Source organism: Triticum urartu, chromosome 2A (genome assembly GCF_056163025.1).
Source record: "Triticum urartu cultivar PI428250 chromosome 2A, HENAU_Tu73, whole genome shotgun sequence".
Lineage (NCBI taxonomy): Eukaryota > Viridiplantae > Streptophyta > Magnoliopsida > Poales > Poaceae > Triticum > Triticum urartu.
The window spans coordinates 40,256,421-40,270,325 of NC_141874.1; positions in this window are offsets into that span (position 1 = coordinate 40,256,421).

Below are 13,905 nucleotides of genomic sequence, written 5' to 3' on the forward strand. Positions count from 1 at the left end.
CTTCACATACCAACAAAAGAAAAAGTTTTTCTATGACTTGAGACATTACTTTTGGGATGACCCAAATCTTTATAAAGAAGGAGTAGATGGTGTTATTAGACGTTGTGTACCTGAGCATGAACAGCAACAGATCCTACGCAAGTGTCATTCCAAGGCTTATGGAGGACACCACGCTGGAGATAGAACTGCACATAAGGTATTGAAATCTGGTTTTTATTGGCCTACTCTCTTTAAGGATGCCCGTAAGTTTGTCTTGTCTTGTGATGAATGTCAAAGAATTGGTAATATTAGTAGACGTCAAGAAATGCCTATCAATTATTCTCTTGTTATTGAACCGTTTGATGTTTGGGGCTTTGATTATATGGGACCTTTTCCTGCCTCTAATGGATACACACATATTCTAGTTGCTGTTGATTACGTTACTAAGTGGGTAGAAGCTATTCCAACTAGTAGTGCTGATCATAACACTTCTATTAAAATGCTTAAAGAAGTTATCTTTCCAAGGTTTGGAGTCCCTAGATATTTAATGACTGATGGTGGTTCACATTTTATTCATGGTGCTTTCCGTAAAATGCTTGCTAAATATGATGTTAATCATAGAATTGCATCCCCTTATCACCCTAAGTCTAGTGGTCAAGTAGAATTGAGTAATAGAGAACTCAAATTAATTTTGTAAAAGGTTGTTAATAGGTCCAGAAAGAATTGGTCCAAGAAACTTGATGATGCATTATGGGCTTATAGAACTGCATACAAAAATCCTATGGGTATGTCTCCGTATAAAATGGTTTATGGAAAAGCATGTCACTTACCTCTCGAACTAGAACATAAGGCACATTGGGCTATTAAAGAGCTCAACTATGATTTTAAACTTGCCGGTGAGAAGAGGTTATTTGATATTAGCTCACTTGATGAATGGAGAACCCAAGCTTATGAAAATGCCAAGTTGTTTAAAGAAAAAGTTAAAAGATGGCATGACAAAAGGATACAAAAGCGTGAGTTTAATGTAGGTGATTATGTATTGCTATACAACTCTTGTTTAAGATTTTTTGCAGGAAAACTTCTCTCTAAATGGGAAGGCCCCTATGTTATCGAAGAGGTCTATCGTTCCGGTGCCATATAGATCAACAACTTCGAAGGCACAAATCCGAAGGTGGTAAACGGTCAAAGAATCAAACATTATATCTCAGGTAATCCCATAAATGTTGAATCCAATATTATTGAAACTATAACCCCGAAGGAATACATAAGGGACACTTTCCGGAACATTTTAGACTCAGAAAAGGAATAGGTATGTGGTACGGTAAGTAAACCGACTCCAAAACAATTTTTAAGGCAATATTTCTCCGTTTTGGAATATTTAGAAAAATAGAAAAATAAGTAGCAGTCCGGGAAGGACACGAGGGTCCCACGAGGGTGGTGGGCGTGCCCTACCCCTCTGGGCGCGCCCCCCTACCTCGTGAGCACCTCGTGTGCCTTTCGGACTCTGTTTTCTTGCACGTTACGTATTTTGGTCGGTAAAAATTCATTATATAACCTCCCGAAGGTTTTGACTCCTGTATCACGCAAACCTCCTTTGTTCTTGTTTCGAGCTGTTTTTCTGACAGATCTAGGTTATCATGACGGCCCCAAGCGCCTCCAAGGACAAGTTCTTCGAGAAGGTCATCAACACTTACCTCGCGGAGGTGCTGCGACACCCTCAAACCATTGAGTTGCGTGATGGGTTGCTGCACATCCGCGATGAAGAGGGACCAAAGGGGACCGGAAGCATGGAGACGAGGCTCGAAGCAGTGGAGCAACAAGTTTTCAAGTGCCAAGGGATGGTAGAGCATGGACTCAACTCTAACCACATGATGATCGCGGAGTTCACTAGCAACCACAAGTTGGATGCTGACAACATCGGGGAGACTATCTTCAAGCTTCTGAGAAGATCGAGCACCTCCAAGCCCAAATCTATGACATGCAAAACCAAAACTGTGAGTATGAATATAGATTCAAAAGGATGAGTTTGGCTGCAGATTCGAGGATCCCGGAGACTCGATCATCTTTCTATGAGGGAGAACCTATGTCTTGGAACATGGACGCAAGGCCCGCATCATCTACAAGACCTCCACCTTCTTCACTGACAAAGGAGATATAATCTCATGGGTATGGGCACTCCCCTTGGCAATTGCCAAGCTTGGGGGAGGTGCCCCGGTATCGTATCACAATCACAACTCCTATCTTTACCGTTTTTTCTTAGTTCGATCCTATTAGTAGTATCTTGATCTAGCAAAATAAAGTTTATGGCATGATCTAGTTTTGAGTTTTGCTTTATGATCTCTCTTTGTAATCGAGTCCGTGAGCTATATATAATAAAGATTAGTGTTGAGTCAAGGGCTTGATTATTTTGCCATGATCTTGGGTGAATAAAAGAAAGAGAAAAAGAATAAAAAGAAACAAAAAGTTCATATTGATCTTATTGAGAGTAATAACTTCACATAGAAAGAGTATGATGATTAAAAGTTGTTGGGAGTTGGCAGACATAGCTTTGGTCATTGTTGCAATTAATAGGAAGTAATAAGGAAAGAGAGGTTTTCACATATAGATATATTATCATTGACATCTTTTATGATTGGGAGCACTCATTAAAATATGACATGCTAAAGGGTTGATGTTGGACAAGGAAGACAACATAATGAGTTATGTCTTTCTTATATCTGAGATAAAGTATGTTGTCATGGACCCTCTAACTTGTTGAGCTTGCCTTTCCCCCTCATGCTAGCCAAATTCTCAGCACCAAGTAGAAATACTACTTGTGCTTCCAAATACCCTTAAACCAGTTTTTCCATGAGAGTCCACCATATCTACCTATGGATTGAGTAAGATCCTTCAAGTAAGTTGTCATCGGTGCAAAGCAATAAAAATTGCTCTAAATATGTATGATTGATTGGTGTGGGAGAAATAAGCTTTATACGATCTTGTGATGTGGAAGTAATAAAAGCGACGGACTGCATAATAAAGGTTCATATCACAAGGGGCAATATAAAGTGACGTTCTTTCGCATTGAGATTTTATGCATCCAACCATAAAAGCGCATGGCAACCTCTGCTTCCCTCTGCGAAGGGCCTATCCTTTATCATTATCTTCTACCTTATGCAAGAGTCACGGTGATCTTCGCCTTTCCCTTTTCATTTTATCCTTTGGCAAGCTCAGCATGTTGGAAAGAACATGATATATATATATATAATTGGATGTAGGGGAGCATGAACCATTATTGTTGACATTACCCTTGAGGTAAAAGGTTGTGGGGCAAAACTATAAGCCCCTATCTTTCTCTGTGTCCGATTAAAACTCCGTAACCACAAGTATTGCGTGAGTGTTAGCAATTATGGAGAACTAAATGATAGTTGAGTATGTGGACTTGCTTTTTAGCTCTGACATAGGCTCTTTCCGATGTTATGATAAATTGCAATTGCTTCAATGACTGGGATTATAGTTTGTCGGAGCCCAATAAGGTTATGATTTATACTTAAGCATTGTGAATAGATCATCACTTGAACATAAGTAATCATATGACAAAATCTATATATGTTGTTGTTATAATAATAATCATGATGCCTTCATGTCCGTATTTTATTTTTATCGACGCCTCTACCTCTAAACATGAGGACATATTTATTGTTATCGGCTTTTCGCTTGAGGACAAGCGAGGTCTAAGCTTGGGGGAGTTGATACGTCCATTTTGCATCATGCTTTTATATCGACATTTATTGCATTATGGACTGTTATTTCACTTTATGTCACAATACTTATGGCTATTCTCTCTTATTTTACAAGGTTTGCATAAGGAGGGAGAATGCCGGTAGCTGGAATTCTGGGCTGGAAAAGGAGCAAATATTAGAGACCTATTCTGTGCAACTCCAAAAGTCCTAAAACTCCACGGAACATCTTAAAATAAATAAAGAAAAATCCTCGCCAAAGATGAAGGCCAGGGGGCCCACACCCTGCTCACGAGGGTGGGGGGCGCCTCCCCCTAGGGCGCGCCCCCCTACCTCGTTGGCCCCCTGGTGGCTCTTCGACGTCCATCTTCTCCTATATGAAGTCTTTCGATGAGAAAAAAACCAAAAAAACTTTTCGGGACGAGACTCCGCCGCCACGAGGCAGAACCTTGGCGGAACCAATCTAGAGCTCCGGCAGAGCTGTTCTACCGGGGATACTTCCCTCCGGGAGGGGGAAATCATCACCATCGTCATCACCAACACTCCTCTCATCGGGAGAGGGCAATCTCCATCAACATCTTCACCAGCACCATCTCATCTCCAAACCCCAGTTCATCTCTTGTATCCAATTCTTGTCTCAAAGTCCGGGATTGGTGCTACTAGGTTGCTAGTAGTGTTGATTACTCCTTGTAGTTGATGCTAGTTGGTTTATTTGGTGGAAGATCATAAGTTCAGATCCTATATGCATATTATTACCCCTCTGATTATGAACATGAATATGCTTTGTGAGTAATTACGTTTGTTCCTGAGGACAAGGGAGAAGTCTTGCTATTAGTAGTCATGTGAATTTGGTATTCGTTTGATATTTTGATAAGATGTATGTTGTCTAGCCTCTAGTGGTGTTATATGAACGTCGACTACATAACACTTCACCATTATTTGGGCCTAGAGGAAGGCATTGGGAAGTAATAAGTAGATGATGGGTTGCTAGAGTGACAGAAGCTTAAACCCTAGTTTATGCGTTGCTTCGTAAGGGGCTGATTTGGATCCACATGTTTCAAGCTATGGTTAGGTTTACCTTAATACTTTTGTTGTAGTTGCGGATGCTTGCAATAAAGGTTAATCATAAGTGGGATGCTTGTTCAAGTAAGAACAGCACCCAAGCACCGGTCCACCCACATATCAAATTATCAAAGTATCGAACGCGAATCACATGAACGTGATGAAAACTAGCTTGACGATATTCCCATGTGTCCTCGGGAGAGCTTTTCCTATTATAAGAGTTTGTTCCGGCTTGTCCTTTGCTACAAAAAGGATTGGGCCACCTTGCTGCACTTTATTTACTTTTGTTACTTGTTGCTCGTTACAACTTATCTTATCACAAAACTATCTGTTACCACTTATTTCAGTACTTGCAGAGAATACCTTGCTGAAAACCGCTTATCATTTCCTTCTGCTCCTCGTTGGGTTCGACACTCTTACTTATCGAAAGGACTACAATAGATCCCCTATACTTGTGGGTCATCAGTGATACGTCTCCAACGTATCTATAATTTTTGATTGTTCCATGCTATTATATTATCTGTTTTGGATGTTTATGGGCTTTATTATGCACTTTTATATTATTTTTGGGACTAACCTATTAACCCAGAGCCCAGTGCCAGTTTCTGTTTTTCCTTGTTTTAGAGTATCGCAAAAAAGGAAAATCAAACGGAGTCCAATTGACCTGAAACTTCACGGAACTTATTTTTGGAACGGAAGCAATCCAGAAGACTTGGGGTGTACGTAAGGGAAGCAACGAGGAAGGCACGAGGCAGGGGGGCGCGCCCAGCCCCCTGGGAGCGCCCTCCACCCTCGTGGGCCCCTCGTGGTCCCCGGATGTATTTCTTCCTCCTATATATACCAATATACCCTAAAACCATCGAGGAGCACAATAGATCGAGAGTTCCACCGCCAGAAGCCTCCGTAGCCACCGAAAACCAATCTAGACCCGTTCCGGCACCCTGCCGGAGGGGGGAATCCCTCTTCGGTGGCCATCTTCATCATCCCGGCGCTCTCCATGATGAGGAGGGAGTAGTTCTCCCTCGGGACTGAGGGTATGTACCAGTAGCTATGTGTTTGATCTCTCTCTCTCTCATGTTCTTGAGGTGATACGATCTTGATGTATCGCGAGCTTTGCTATTATAGTTGGATCTTATGATGTTTCTCCCCCTCTACTCTCTTGTAATGGATTGAGTTGTCCATTTGAAGTTATCTTATCGGATTGAGTCTTTAAGGATTTGAGAACACTCGATGTATGTCTTGCCGTGCTTATCTGTGGTGAAAATGGGATATCACGTGATTCACTTGATGTATGTTTTGGTGATCAACTTGCGAGTTCGGCCCATGAACCTATGCATAGGGGTTGGCACACGTTTTCGTCTTGACTCTCCGGTAGAATCTTTGGGGCACTCTTTGAAGTACTTTGTGTTGGTTTGAATAGATGAATCTGAGATTGTGTGATGCATATCGTATAATCATACCCACGGATACTTGAGGTGACATTGGAGTATCTAGGTGACATTAGGGTTTTGGTTGATTTGTGTCTTAAGGTTTTATTCTAGTACGAACTCTAGGATAGATTGAACGGAAAGAATAGCTTCGTGTTATTTTACTACGGACTCTTGAATAGATCGATCAGAAAGGATAAATTTGAGGTGGTTTCGTACCCTACCATAATCTATTCGTTTGTTCTTCGCTATTAGTGACTTTGGAGTGACTCTTTGTTGCATGTTGAGGGATAGTTATATGATCCAATCATGTTATTATTGTTGAGAGAACTTGCACTAGTGAAAGTATGAACCCTAGGCCTTGTTTCAACGCATTGCAATACCGTTTGTGCTCACTTTTATCATTAGTTACCTTGCTGTTTTTTATATTTTCATATTACAAAAACCATTATCTACTATCCATATTGCACTTGTATCACCATCTCTTCGCCGAACTAGTGCACCTATACAATTTACCATTGTATTGGGTGTGTTGGGGACACAAGAGACTCTTTGTTATTTGGTTGCAGGGTTGCTTGAGAGAGACCATCTTTATCCTACGCCTCCCACGGATTGATAAACCTTAGGTCATCCGCTTGAGGGAAATTCGCTACTGTCCTACAAACCTCTGGACTTGGAGGCCCAACAACGTCTACAAGAAGAAGGTTGTGTAGTAGAATTCACAAGGCTTATAGTGATGTGCATTACCGAGAGGGCCCAGAGATACCTCTCCGACAATCGGAGTGACAAATCCTAATCTTGATCTATGCCAACTCAACAAGAACCATCGGAGACACCTGTAGAGCACCTTTATAATCACCCAGTTACGTTGTGACATTTGGTAGCACACAAAGTGTTCCTCCGGTACTCGGGAGTTGCATAATCTCATAGTCATAGGAACATGTATAAGTCATGAAGAAAGTAATAGCAACATACTAAATGATCAAGTGCTATGCTAACGGAATGGGTCAAGTCAATCACATCATTCTCTAATGATGTGACCCTGTTAATCAAATGACAACTCATGTCTATGCCTAGGAAACTTAACCATCTTTGATTCAACGAGCTAGTCAAGTAGAGGCATACTAGTGACACTCTGTTTGTCTATGTATTCACACATGTATTATGTTTCCGGTTAATACAATTCTAGAATGAATAATAAACATTTATCATGAAATAAGGAAATAAATAATAACTTTATTATTGCCTCTAGGGCATATTTCATTCACATTGCAGCCTTTAGTCCCGGTTCGTATCTCATACCGGGACTAAAGGTCCCATTTTCAAACTCTACCCCCCCTGTGGATCGCCATTTCAGTTTTGTAAAAAGCAAAAGAAAATGATAAAAACTTCAAAACGGCATTCCTTAATGGATTTCTTAAAGAAGAAGTTGTATATGATGCAACCAGAAGGTTTCGAGCAAGCCATGGATTGATGCTTGTTGGTGGAAGGGGCGGTATAAACTTTACCATTCTGTTTGGGAACCGCATATAATGTGTGTAGCATGGAAGATATTGCCATCTCTTGGTTGTTATGTTGACAATGAAAGTATACCGCTCAAAATATTATTCATCTCTATTTCAAAATCGAGCTCTGGCACCTCTACAAATCCCTGCTTCCCTCTGCGAAGGGCCTATCTATTTACTTTTATGCTGAGTCATCACCCTCTTATTAAAAAGCACCAGTTAGAGAGCACCACTGTCATTTGCATTCATTACTGTTAGTTTACATTGAGTATGACTTGACTGGATCTCTTTTATCATGAATTACAATGTCTAGTCATTCCTTGGTTTTAAAGGTGCTCTGCATTTATGTTTTGCGGTCTCAGAAAGGGCTAGCGAGATACCATCTTGTTATATCATATTATGATTGTTTTGAGAAAGTGTTGTCATCCGAGATTTATTATTATGGATTGCTAGTTGATTATGCCATTGATATGAGTAAACTTGAGACCTATGCGTTATTGTGAATGTGGTTAGTTATAATCCTTGCTGAAAACTTGAATGCTGGCTTTACATATTTACAACAACAAGAGCAAATAGAGTTTGTAAAAGTTTTTCTTTATCACTTTCAGTTTATCAACTGAATTTCTTGAGTACAAGCAAAGGTTTAAGCTTGGGGGAGTTGAAACGTCTCCATCGTATCTACTTTTCCGAACACGTTTGCCCTTGTTTTAGACTCTAACTTGCATGATTTGAATGGAACTAACCCGGACTAACGCTGTTTTCAGCAGAATTACCATGGTGTTATTTATGTGCAGAAACAAACGATCTCGGGATGACCTGAAACTTCACGGAGCAACTTTTTGGAAAATATAAAAAATACCTGCAAAAGATGAAGGCCAGGGGGCCCACCACCTGTCCACGAGGGTGGGGGCGCGCCTGCCCCCCTAGGGCGCACCCCCTACCTCGTGGGCCCCCTGGAGCTCCTCCGACTCCAACTCCAACTCTATATATTGTGTTTTGGGGAGAAAAAAATCAGAGAGAAGAAATCATCGCGTTTTACGATACGGAGCCGCCGCCAAGCCCTAAAACCTCTCGGGAGGATCTGGAGTCCGTTCGGGGCTCCGGAGAGGGGAATCCGTTGCCATCGTCATCGTTAACCATCCTCCATCACCAATTTCATGATGCTCACCGCCGTGTGTGAGTAATTACATCGTAGGCTTGCTGGACGGTGATGGGTTGGATGAGATTTATGATGTAATCGAGTTAGTTTTGTTAGGGTTTGATCCCTAGTATCCACTATGTTCTGAGATTGATGTTGCTATGACTTTGCTATGCTTAATGCTTGTCACTAGGGCCCAAGTGCCATGATTTCAGATCTGAACCTATTATGTTTTCATCGATATATGAGAGTTCTTGATCCTATCTTGCAAGTCTATAGTCACCTATTATGTGTTATGATCCGTTAACCCCGAAGAGACAATAATCGGGATACTTACCTGTGATGACCGTAGTTTGAGGAGTTCATGTATTCACTATGTGTTAATGCTTTGTTCGGGTACTCTATTAAAAGGAGGCCTTAATATCCCTTAGTTTCCATAAGGACCCCGCTGCCACGGGAGGGTAGGACAAAAGATGTCATGCAAGTTCTTTTCCATAAGCACGTATGACTATATTCAGAATACATGCCTAAATTACATTGATGAACTGGAGCTAGTTCTGTGTCACCCTAGGTTATGACTGTTACATGATGAACCGTATCCGGCATAATTCTCCATCACTGATCCATTGCCTACGAGCTTTCCATATATTGTTCTTCGCTTATTTACTTTTCTGTTGCTATTGCTATCATCACTACAAAATACCAAAACATTACTTTTACTACTGTTACCTTTTGCTACCGTTACCACTATTATCATATTACCTTGCTACTAAACACTTTGCTACAGATATTAAGTTTCCCGGTGTGGTTGAATTGACAACTCAGCTGCTAATACTTGAGAATATTCTTTGGCTCCCCTTGTGTCGAATCAATAAATTTGGGTTGAATACTCTACCCTTGAAAACTGTTGCGATCCCCTATACTTGTGGGTTATCAATGACACAGCTATTGCGGGAGCAGATGCACACGTTATGAACGTTTGACAAAGCTTGGTGTGATGAATACTTAATAGTTTAGTGCTCCATGCTTTACGGCTTAGAACCGGAACTTCAAAAACGTTTTGAACGCCACGGAACATATAAGATGTTCTAAGAGTTCAAATTGGTATTTCATACTCATGCCCGTGTCAGGAGGTATGAGACCTCTGACAGTACTCTGCCTACAAGATGGAGGAGAATAGCTCAGCTAGTGAGCATGTGCTCAGAATGTCTGAGTACTACAATCACTTGAATCAAGTGGGAGTTAATCTTCCAGATAAGATAGTGATTGACAGAGTTCTCTAGTCACTATCACCAAGTTACTAGAACTTCGTGATGAACTATAATATGCAAGGGACAATGGAAACGATTCCCAAGCTCTTCGTGATGCTGAAATCGACGAAGGTAGAAATCTAGAAAAACATCAAGTGTTGATGGTTGACAAGACCACTAGTTTCAAGAAAAGGGCAAAGGGAAGAAAGGGGAAGTTCAAGAAAAACGGCAAGAAAGTTGCTGCTCAAGTGAAGAAGCCCAAGTCTAGACCTAAGCCTGAGACTAAATGCTTCTACTACAAAGGGACTGGTCACTGGAAGCAGAACTAACCCTAGATACTTGGCGGATAAGAAGGATGGCAAAATGAACAAAGGTATATTTGATATACATGTTATTGCTGTGTACTTTAATAGTGTTTATAGCAACCCCTCGGTATTTGATACTAGTTCAGTTGCTAAGAGTAGTAACTTGAAACGAGAGTTGCAGAATGAACAGAGACTAGTTAAAGGGTGAAGTGACGATGTGTGTTGGAAGTGGTTCCAAGAATGATATGATCATCATCGCACACTCCCTATACTTTCGGGATTAGTGTTGAACCTAAATAAACGTTATTTGGTGTTTGCGTTGAGCATGAATATGATTTGATCATGTTTATTGCAATACTATTATTCATTTAAGTTAGAGAATAATTGTTGTTCTGTTTACATGAATAAAACCTTCTATGGTTATACACCCAATGAAATTGGTTTGTTGGATCTCGATCATAGTGATACACCTATTCATAATATTGAAGCCAAAAGATGCAAAGTTAATAATGATAGTGCAACTTATTTGTGGCACTGTCGTTTAGGTCGTATTGGTGTAAAGCACATGAAGAAACTCCATGCTGATGGGCTTTTGGAATCACTTGATTATGAATCAGTTGATGCTTGCGAACCATGCCTCATGGGCAAGATGACTAAGACTCCGTTCTCCGGAACAATGGAACGAGCAACAAACTTGTTGGAAATAATACATACTGATGTATGCAGTCCGATGACTGTTGAGGCTCGCGGCAGATATTGTTATTTTCTAACCTTCGTAGATGATTTGAGCAGATATGGGTATATCTACTTGATGAAACATAAGTCTGAAACATTTGAAGAGTTCAAAGAATTTCAGAGTGAAGTGGAAAATCATCGTGACAAGAAAATAAAGTTTCTACGATCTAATCGCGGAGACAAATATTTGAGTTATGAGTTTGGTCTTCAATTAAACAATGTGGAATAGTTTCACAAATTTGTGCCACCTGGAACACCACAACATAATGGTGTGTCCGAACATCATAACCGTACTTTATTGGATATAGTGCAATCTATGATGTCTCTTACCGATTTACCACTATCGCTTTTAGGGTTATGCATTAGAGACAACTACATTCACGTTAAAAGGGGCAGCATCTAAATCCGTTGAGACGACATCGTACGAACTGTGGTTTAGCAAGAAACCTAAGCTGTCGTTTCTTAAAGTTTAGGGTTGTGATGCTTATGTGAAAAAGTTTTAGCCTGATAAGCACAAACCTAAATCGGAATAGTGTGTCTTCATAGGATACCCAAAAGAAACTATTGGGTACACCTTATATCACAGATCCGAAAGGCAATATCTTTGTTGCTAAAGAGTGGACCCTTTCTAGAGAAGAAGTTTCTCTCGAAAGAAGTGAGTGGGAGGAAAGTAGAACTTGATGAGGTAACTGTACCTGCTCCCTTATTTGAAAGTAGTTCATCACAGAAATCTGTTCATGTGACTCCTACACCAATTAGTGAGGAAGCTAATGATGATAATCATGTAACTTCAGATCAAGTTACTACCGAACCTCGTAGGTCAACCAGAGTGAGATCCGCACCAGAGTGGTACGGTAATCCTGTTCTCGATGTCATGTTATTTGACCATGACGAACCTACAAACTATGAGGAAGAGACGATGAGCCCAGATTCCGTGAAATGGCTCGAGGCCATGAAATCTGAGATGGGATCCTTATATGAGAACAAAGTATGGACTTTGATGGACTTGCCCGATGATCGGTGAGTCATTGAGAATAAATGGATCTTCAAGAGGAAGACGGACACTGATAAAAGTGTTACTATCTACAAAGCTCGAATTGTCGCAAAATGTTTTTGACAAGTTCAAGGTATTAACTACGATGAGATTTTCTCAATCGTATCGATGCTTAAAAGTCTGTCCAAATCATGTTAGCAGTTGCCGCATTTTATGAAATCTAGCAAATCAATGTCAAAACGGCATTCCTTTATGGATTTCTTAAAGAAGAAGTTGTATATGATGCAACCAGAAGGTTTTGTCAATACTAAAGGTGCTAGCAAAGTGAGCAAGCTCCAGCGATCCATCTATGGACTGGTGCAAGCAACTCGGAGTTGGAATATAGCTTTGATAAAGTGATCAAAGCATATGGTTTTATACAGACTTGCGGTGAAGCCTGTATTTACAAGAAAGTGAGTGGGAGCACTACAACATTTCTGATAAGTATATGTGAATGACATATTGTTGATCGGAAATAATGTAGAATTTTCTGGAAAGCATAAAGGAGTGTTTGAAAAGATTTTTTGAAAGAAAGACCTCGATGAAGCTGCTTACACATTGAGCATTGATAACCCAGAAGTACAGGGGATCGCAACAGTTTTCGAGGGTAGAGTATTCAACCCAAATTTATTGATTTGACACAAGGGGAGCCAAAGAATATTCTCAAGTATTAGCAGCTAAGTTGTCAATTCAACCACACCTGGAAACTTAATTTCAGCAGCAAAGTGTTTAGTAGCAAGGTAATATGATAGTAGTGGTAACGGTAGCAAAAGGTAACAGTAGTAAAAGTAATGTTTTTGGTATTTTGTAGTGATGATAGCAATAGCAACAGAAAAGTAAATAAGCGAAGAACAATATATGGAAATCTCATAGGCAATGGATCAGTGATGGAGAATTATGCCGGATGCGGTTCATCATGTAATAGTCATAACCTAGGGTGACACGGAACTAGCTCCAGTTCATCAATGTAATGTAGGCATGTATTCCGAATATAGTCATACGTGCTTACGGAAAAGAACTTGCATGACATCTTTTGTCCTACCCTCCCGTGGCAGCAGGGTCCTTATGGAAACTAAGGGATATTAAGGCCTCCTTTTAATAGAGTACCGGAACAAAGCATTAACACATAGTGAATACATGAACTCCTCAAACTACGGTCATCACAGGTAAGTATCCCGATTATTGTCACTTCGGGGTTAACGGATCATAACACATAATAGGTGACTATAGACTTGCAAGATAGGATCAAGAACTCTCATATATCGATGAAAACATAATAGGTTCAGATCTGAAATCATGGCACTTGGGCCCTAGTGACAAGCATTAAGCATAGCAAAGTCATAGCAACATCAATCTCAGAACATAGTGGATACTAGGGATCAAACCCTAACAAAACTAACTCGATTACATGATAAATCTCATCCAACCCATCACTGTCCAGCAAGCCTACGATGTAATTACTCACGCACAGTGGTGAGCATCATGAAATTGGTGATGGAGGATGGTTAATGATGATGATGGCGACAGATTCCCCTCTCCGGAGCCCCGAACGGACTCCAGATCCTCCCAAGAGGTTTTAGGGCTTGGCGGTGGCTCCGTATCGTAAAACGCGATGATTTCTTCTCTCTGATTTTTTCTCCCCGAAACACAATATATAGAGTTGGAGTTGGAGTCGGAGGAGCTCCAGGGGGCCCACGAGGTAGGGGGTGCGCCCTAGGGGGGCAGGCGCGCCCCCACCCTCGTGGACAGATG